This window comes from Oryctolagus cuniculus, chromosome 5 (assembly GCF_051225735.1).
Source record: "Oryctolagus cuniculus isolate XC-2025 breed Fujian yellow rabbit chromosome 5, ASM5122573v1, whole genome shotgun sequence".
NCBI classification, from domain to species: domain Eukaryota; kingdom Metazoa; phylum Chordata; class Mammalia; order Lagomorpha; family Leporidae; genus Oryctolagus; species Oryctolagus cuniculus.
Genome location: NC_142871.1, coordinates 161,334,457 through 161,342,072, shown reverse-complemented (window position 1 = coordinate 161,342,072; position 7,616 = coordinate 161,334,457). Strand labels below are relative to the sequence as shown.

Sequence of the window (7,616 nt, the reverse complement as noted above, 5' to 3'; positions counted from 1 at the left end):
CATCTGAAGTAGAATCTGGTGGAAAAGGTAAATGCGCACAGAACAGAGCTGCAGCTCACGTGCTTGAGTTGAGAGCCTTGTAGAACCATGGGAAGCTCACCTGGCTGCAGCGACGACACCAGGCATGCTTGTGGCTGCTTGCTATTCAGTGCTGTGCACTCTCTCAAGGCAGAGAGAATTGCCAACCAATCAGAGACCCTCACTCACTCTTGTAAGTAGAGTAAAGCCATGTTTCTCTCTTCAGACTTCTTAGTTTTTTTTTTTTTTTGAATACACGCATATGACACCTGAGCCCTCTTGTACATCAGACTCCCTTAGCACGACAGGAGGGCACTATAAACACAAAGGAATACAATATTAACGTTGAATGAAATATAAGTCTAAAATTCAAAAATATATGGAAATTATGTTCTAAGATGCATAAAGCAACTGATTTGAAAGTGAAAAATAGACTGAGCAGTTGATACCATGAAATAATCATTTGCCTGTTTACTTCCATTTGATTAATTAAATTTAAGCATTTTTGCAGACAAGTTACGAATTTTATAGAAAAACATATATCACCCCAATGAAATAATTTATCAAGAGTGACATTTAGAGGTATATAGTAAAGAAGTTCCAGAATTTCTGTTTGCAGATATTTTCCTGAGAATATTTGTATAGCAGAAAAATTGGAAAGTCACTATGAAGGAAAACATGAGCTAAATAGAATATTAGTAAACAATTTCTTCAATTTTCAAACAATTTCTGTTAATTGAATAGTTATTCCATTTGTGTACATTTGACTTTGTGAATTTTTTAACTTGCTTAAGAAAAAACTATTTCCATATTTCCTGTCTTTGATTGCAAATTCTAATTCAGATTATTTTCATTATTTTCCTAAAATACATGGAAAGCTCTTCACTTAGCTAAACATTTTTATTTGGAACATGTTTTCAGAACTTCACACACAGTAAAATACTCTTATTAAATCTAATTCCCAGGGGCCAGCACTGTGGTCCGGAGGGTTAAGCCTCCGCCTGTGGTGCTGGCATCCTGTATGTGTGCCAGTTTGTGTCTTGGCTGCTCCTCTTCTGATCCAACTCTCTGCTACTGCCTAGGAAAACAGCAGCAGATGTTCCAAGTGCTTGGGCCTCTGCACCCACGTGGGAGACCCAGAAGAAGCTCCTGGCTCCCGGTTTTGGTTCGGCTCAATGATGGAAGACCTTTCTCTGTCTCTGTTTCTGTCTCTCCCTCTCTCTTTCTCTGTTACTCTACCTCTTAAATAAATAAATAAACTGTTCAAAAAATCGAATCCCCTTATTATCATCCATATTTTCCCCTAAATTATTTTAACAAGGTTTCTCTTTATTCTTTTTTGGGGGTATAAAGGGAAAGTTCAGATGAAAGAGCTGAACAAGAGAAATCTCTAAGAAAAATATGAAATAATTCTGATATCTCATTTGATTGCCAGACTTATCATTTTCAGAGCAAAGATGAGATCACAGGTATGATAACATTTCAGTATGCTTTTTTCATTGTTATTATTGGGCAAAATATACGTAACATACAATTTCCCATTTTAGCCATTAATGTATAATTCAGTGACATTAATTTCATACATGTTATTGTGCAATCATTAACACTATCCATTTCTGGAACTTTCTCATCACCTTGCAGCAATCCCAAGGAATCGCAAATCTACTTCAACTTCTATGAATTTTCTTATTCTGGGTACTTCATTTAAGTGGAATTATATAGTATATCATGTGTTGTGTCTAGATTATTTCACCTAACAAAAGGTTTCCAAGGTTTATCTATGTTTTCACAGGGATCAGAATTCTATTCCTTCTTTAGGCTGAATAATATTCCATCATATGCAATACTCCATTTTGTTTATCCATTAATCTGTTGATGGATGGTTTGGTTGATGATTGTGGATGGTGTTACAATGAGCATTGCAGTAGAAGTATCTCAATAACGTCCTCTTCAATTCTTTTTTTTTTTTTTTTTGGAACTTCCAGTTTTTTTTAAGCATTATTCAACAAGAAAGATATTCAACCAAATTTAAAACAAATTAGGATGGCTTAATTTACAATAAAATAACCAACCTAAGATAACCTTTTCATTTAAGGCCAGGGAGGCCAATAACTGCGCAACTGATATTTTTACCCATATATGATGACAAAGTAATATAAATGTCTTAAAATTTCCATTGACAACCATCCCTTCCCTTCAGAGTAGAGTTCATATACTTGTTTTAAGTCAGTACTCAGGCTTTTCAAAATCAATTACATTTTGAAATATACCTACAACTACTTTGATAATAAGAACATTTTAAAAACAAGTCTTATGGAAAACAAATACCTTTAAAAAATTTGTGGCACATTAGACTGCTTAAAGAAATAGCAAAGATAAAAAATAATGTACAAGAATTATAGTCTCCTTGTCTGTGTTTTTCCTATTAATTATTCTTGCTTCATATAATTTATTAGCAGTGATGAATTACAAGAAGCAGATGCACCATGTTTTGGTTCTTCGATTTAGCTGCCAGCTTAAGAGTTCTTGACTGTAAATAAAAAGCAAAATATGATTATGTTCACAAATTCTGAAATGGGAAAATTCAAATCTCTCTTGGAAGTTTTGGTCTATCTCTGTTTTCAAGTTATGAATTTTTGTCATAACTTGCCTGATAAAATACTAAACATGGCACCCACTAAAATGAATTCATGATTAATTTTAACTCTATACTGCTAAAGTGAAAATTGTAGTAAGTGTAATCTTGTGTTACTAAGTTAAGATTCTATAGTAAGCTGCTGGAGCATATATAACATTTAACAGACTCATTTACAGATCAAGCATAGTAGCCTTAAGCAGAATATCTTATTTTTACACTCCTGAAGGTACAACCTTAAAAAATAAATAAATAAAGCAATATGCAGTGTAGGATAGCTGGCTAGACACTTAACTTGGGGAAAGTGACTTTGAGATTTTGAGGTAAATTAGAATTATTTTCAGCAATCACAAACATAAATCTAAAAACCACATTTTATACCTTACCAATATTCAGCTTTTAACTCTGCCACTCTATTGCCAAAATTCATACCTCTGTATCACTTCTTAGAAGGTATTAAAAGAGCATTTTCAGGTCTGAATTTTGGCTCCTTTTTGATACTTCTGTGCTTAGAAAGAAAACTGTTGAAGGGGCATGCATTCAAGAGCCCTGTAACTTGACATTAAATTTGATAGACGCTTTTTAGAAAAAGAGTCACACAGCCAGTCACATAGATACTTAGAACAAAAGAACGCAGCTGAGGTGATAAGCCTCAGTGTAGCCTCAGGAAAGTCATAGAGCAACGCTCCAACAGGAGCCCAGAGAAGCAGTTTCTGTTTACACATGACGGCAGTATTGTCAATGAGCTATAAGGAGCGCAGCTCTAGGGGTTTATCAGACTCAGGGCCTGGTATGTCTCTGTCCCTCTTCTGAATTCATTTCAATGATACGTGTTTGCTTAGTAAGTGAAAATTTGTATTTGAGGATGAGAGACATTAGAATACCAGAACAGAAAATGGTCACTTTGGAATCCATCTTTTATCAAAAGTTATCCAAGTCTATTTCTCATTAGAACTACCAACGTACTGTCTGCAAACAGAAATGCCATGCCTCTGAATCCTCAAAACAATTTATTGTATTTTCCAATCCTTTCTCAAACAGCAGTTTCAATCCAAATTACTTTTTTTGTTTTGAATAAACTCATCAGGTTTCATCATCATCTGCTATGCACAGGTAAATTTATCAACATCCTATTTCAAACACTCCAAAGAACATTATGCACTTGATCTCAGCCAAAAGGCAGAGAAGCAATGAAAGAACATTAGGAAAAAAAGAAAATTTAAAAAATAATTTCATTGGAGGCATCCTCATTCTTAAAGAAATGAGAAAATATATTGGCTTAGAGTTTCAATGTGGCTAAACACTGGGTCTAAATACTTTATAAAGACTTCCAAACTGACCTGCCTTGGGTGCTGTGCTTTTTCCAGCCCTGGTAAAGCACTCATGCTAACTCACTTCTTGTTTCCTCACAGGACTAACAGCAAGAATCTGGCAAAGTGAGGAGCTGGAATCACTGGTACAAGCAGCAGATATGGAAGGATTTCTCTCTTGGTGATGTTAAATGGTTCATTCAAGAATTGAACCTGTGACTTGGTCATCAGCACCATGCTTTATTCCACTGAAAAACTTCATCTCCTGTTGCTTTGGAAAAAGGGGCAGAGGGCGAGGTGAGAAGATTGAGGAAAATTATATGCTTCATTAAACTACATGCAAGGAAAATGTAATTTGCCTGTTAATATATTGTATCTGAGGTTTAAGAATCAGTGATTGCAGCTACTAAATAACACCACATCACATTTTTATAATATTTGAATATCTATAAATGTAGAATTTTCTGGCATAACCCAAATTTGAATACAAATGGAAGTCTATTGAACATTAGGTTATAAGTAAACTAGAAGAAACAAATTACATACATTTTATAGGTAGTAACCAACAAAAAAGTAGATTAGATACAAATTAAGTGAAATTATTCATAATTATTTCCAGGTTCATCTTTATCCTGGGAGAACCGAAAAACACGCCTCTGGAAAATCATCTCCATGCATGTCAGAAATGTCATCTGCTATCTTACAGGATCTTTCTCTCAAAAGTAGATCGGTCACAGACATGTCTCAGACATTAATTTTATGTAAAATTGCATGTTTTGAGTCATCTATTCCACTGAAACACTGTAAAGGAATTACAAATCACTTTTAAGAAAAAGACACTTTGTCGTGAGATTTTGGATTTAATTTCGTGAAAGTTCAGACGACTAGGATAGCCTCAAAAGTGAGTTTTCCCTTTTGTATTTAGGAATACAGAGCAGATGCCAGTTAATAGAATATAGCTGATAATATTATAAACAAACCAATAGCAACATTAACTGTGTTCTTGGAAAACTAATTTATGACATTTCTCTAAGAACTAATATTGTTCCAAGTTTAATAGTAAAAAGAAGAAAAATCACCAGAGTTGTCATGTTTTCAACAGAATTTCACGTCTACCGTTTGGTTCCGTTTCAGAGCATAAATTGCTTTTCAGATGAAAAACCTGGGGTGTCAGAGGTGTGTTTGTGTGGATTTGGGGAGAACCCAGTGCAGAACAATACTGGGGAGTAACAAGAGGTGCATTTCTCTGGTCAGACACCCAAGTGAGGAGGCGGTAGTTCTGAGAACTTCTCGAATAGAGAATACTGTGCTGATCTGCTTTGAGCTGGGGAGGTAGCATGAGCTTCTCTGTGACAATGAAGACAGCAACAGGACTTCTCCTCCAGGAAAGTCAGCACCAGGTGTCAGTGAGGCTTGCAAGCGGCTCTTTTCTGATGACAGAACTTTGCATTAGCTTGTTACATCACCACACAGGGCAGCCGCATACAGCCTCGAGTCCCGACATCTCTGCTGTTGAGCTGTTTCATTCAGCACTGGCCTATTTCCCTTACCAGTGTGTACAAGGCATCTTCAACACCCTGTCTGGCCTTGGCAGAGCTTTCAATGAATGGAAACCCGTAACTCTTGGCCAGTTCATGGGCTTGTTTTGTGGCAATCGTCCTTGTTGGCAAATCATACTTCTTTCCTACCGGCACCAGAGGTACATCATCTGCGTCTTTCACTCGCTTAATCTGCTCCCTGTAGAGATTAATATCTGCAAATGATTTGCTATTATAGAAGGCAAACACACAGAGGAAGCCTGTGCCTGTCCTCATGTATTGGTCTCTCATGGCACTGTACTCCCTTGTCCAGATGTATCCAGAATGTCCAAGAGACGGGTTTCACTATCCATAACCACCTGTTTTCAGTAAGATCCTCTATGATGGGACAATATTCATCCACACAGTGGCTCTGGGTTAGCTGGATCGTCAGTGTGCTTTCCCCAGCTCCACCTGCTCCAACCACCACCAGTTTGTACTCAGTCATTCCACTCCAGCAAGCACCTCAATCTTTGCTGCCTCCACTTCAACGAATTTAGCAACACAACTGGGAAAAATGCTGGAGACACCGGGACTGCCGTGAACAGCCCCATCCAGGTTGCGGCCCTTCCAGCCCCACAAGCTACATCTTCCTTCAATTCTTTTAAGCATATACTTAGGAGTGGAATCTCTAGATTATAAAATTTGGACGTGTAGAGGTGGGTATTTGGCTTAGCTTGCATCTCGTATCAGAATGCCTGGATTCGACTCCCAGGTCCACTCCCAATTCCATCTATCTGCACACCTTGGGAGGCAGCAAGTGTTGGATTATGTGGTTGAATCCCTGTCACCCACGTGGGAGACTTAACATTCAGCCTGGCTCGGTGCTGGCTGGGAGTATTTAGAAAGGACCAGTGGCTCTTTTAACATGATCAAGCTCACCTAACTTTAGTACTCTAATTTGTTCACCTGTAAAATTGGAGTACTGATTCCCAGTCCTAACTTCTACAATGATTGTGTAAGAGCAAATGTAATAGCAGATGTGAAAACATTTTGGGATTTTAAAGGTGCTATGCAAATGTATGTTCTATTATTATTATGTATTCTTGTGCACCAATTAGTCGGCATCATAATAGTTGGTAATAACCATTAAGGGCATCGTTAGAAATAAAGACATGTTTCTCAGTTCATATGCAGTCCTTGTGTTTGTGTACGTGGTGCACCTGTACACTTGGGAACATTGGTTCGTGAGGTTATTTTATTTTCCAATCCAACAATGTGTTGTTCTAGTCAATGCAATTAAAATCCCGGCTCTTCTTCTACACAGCCTTTTTCTCCAGCACAGGGCCCAGGCATTTCCGTGTAACTGGTATAAAAGATGCAGGATGGGATCGTTCTGGTAGAGTGTGAGTGGTCCTCTTTTAGAAACTGGGCCCTCAGGCCTCAGCAGCCTTTAATCAGCTGTAACTAGAGTGAAGCTGTCAGCCCCCGCTTGTTCCCTGTCAGCTTTAGTGCCATTTAGAGCATCCCTGATAAATGTACAGCACAAATTTAACAGTCGACCTGTGAGAGAGAAACAACAAACATCTCTAAAGCACTGGAGGAAACTTTCTTTCACCATGTCATGAAAAATCCATGGGTTAGACGCTCCTCCTGCATTGGCAGAAAAAGTCGTTGACATGCGTAGATGCTTGCACTTTGTTAAAGGTATGGTCATCTTGGTACAGATAGAGATGCAGGGCCGGCGCTGTGGTGTAGCGGGTAAAGCCGCCTCCTTCAGCGCCACCATCCCTTATGGATGCCTGTTCAAGACCCGGCTGCTCCTCTTTTGATCAACTTTCTGCTTGTAGCCTGAAAAGTCAGTGGAGGATGGCCCAAGTGCTTGGGTCCTGGCACTTGAGTGGGAGACCCGAAGAAGCTCCTGGCTTCTGGCTCCTGGCTTCGGATAGGTTCGGCTTTGGCCATTGTGGCCATCTGGGGAGTGAATCAGCAGATGGAAGACCTCTCGTTCTCTCTCTCCCTGCCTCTGCCTCTGCCTCTCTGTAACTCTGCCTTTCAAATAAATAAATCAATCTTAAAAAAAGGTACGATAAATAGGGTAAAGGAACACGCTGGAAGAAGAAAACCCCAGTACAT

At 38.4% G+C, this 7,616-nt stretch overlaps 1 pseudogene; it reads right to left on the bottom strand.

Moving 5' to 3' along the window:
- Window positions 1–5,420: 5,420 nt before the first annotated feature.
- Window positions 5,421–5,988, bottom strand: LOC100355626 (GTPase NRas pseudogene; annotated as a pseudogene).
- Between the last annotated feature and the right edge of the window lie 1,628 nt (window positions 5,989–7,616).